At 42.3% G+C, this 333-nt stretch overlaps 1 protein-coding gene across 1 annotated transcript in view; it reads right to left on the reverse strand.

Moving 5' to 3' along the window:
• Positions 1 to 6: 6 nt before the first annotated feature.
• LOC119592885 (paired box protein Pax-6-like) overlaps positions 7 to 333 on the reverse strand; it is a gene marked incomplete in the record, with an annotated part of 116,857 nt that continues 116,530 nt past the window's right edge. Inside the window, 1 exon segment of the mRNA XM_037941779.1 lies at positions 7 to 333.

Raw genomic sequence — 333 nt, forward strand, 5'->3', positions numbered from 1 at the left:
GGTTAAGCCATCATCTCAAACCTCCAACTCGACTTTGGATGAAGTCACAACCAATAACAATATACTATAAAAAGAAAGAAAATATAATCACCATAGCTCACAACAGCAGCAGGTTCCCAGGGTGCCGAACCACGGGAAGGTGTGTATATATAAAAGAAATATTCAAAGATGGATTCAAACAACAGACAACCTTGTTCTCCAGTGCCAAAGAACAGCGTTTGGGATATCAGTGCCACCCTTCTTGCTCTTGTGAGGTTAATGCAAGCTGTGATTTAATAAGGGTTCCTGTTACAGTCAGTCAGTGTGCACAGGCACCACCCTTTCGTAATGCTG

This window comes from Penaeus monodon, chromosome 31 (genome assembly GCF_015228065.2).
Source record: "Penaeus monodon isolate SGIC_2016 chromosome 31, NSTDA_Pmon_1, whole genome shotgun sequence".
In the NCBI taxonomy this organism is placed as follows: Eukaryota; Metazoa; Arthropoda; class Malacostraca; order Decapoda; family Penaeidae; genus Penaeus; species Penaeus monodon.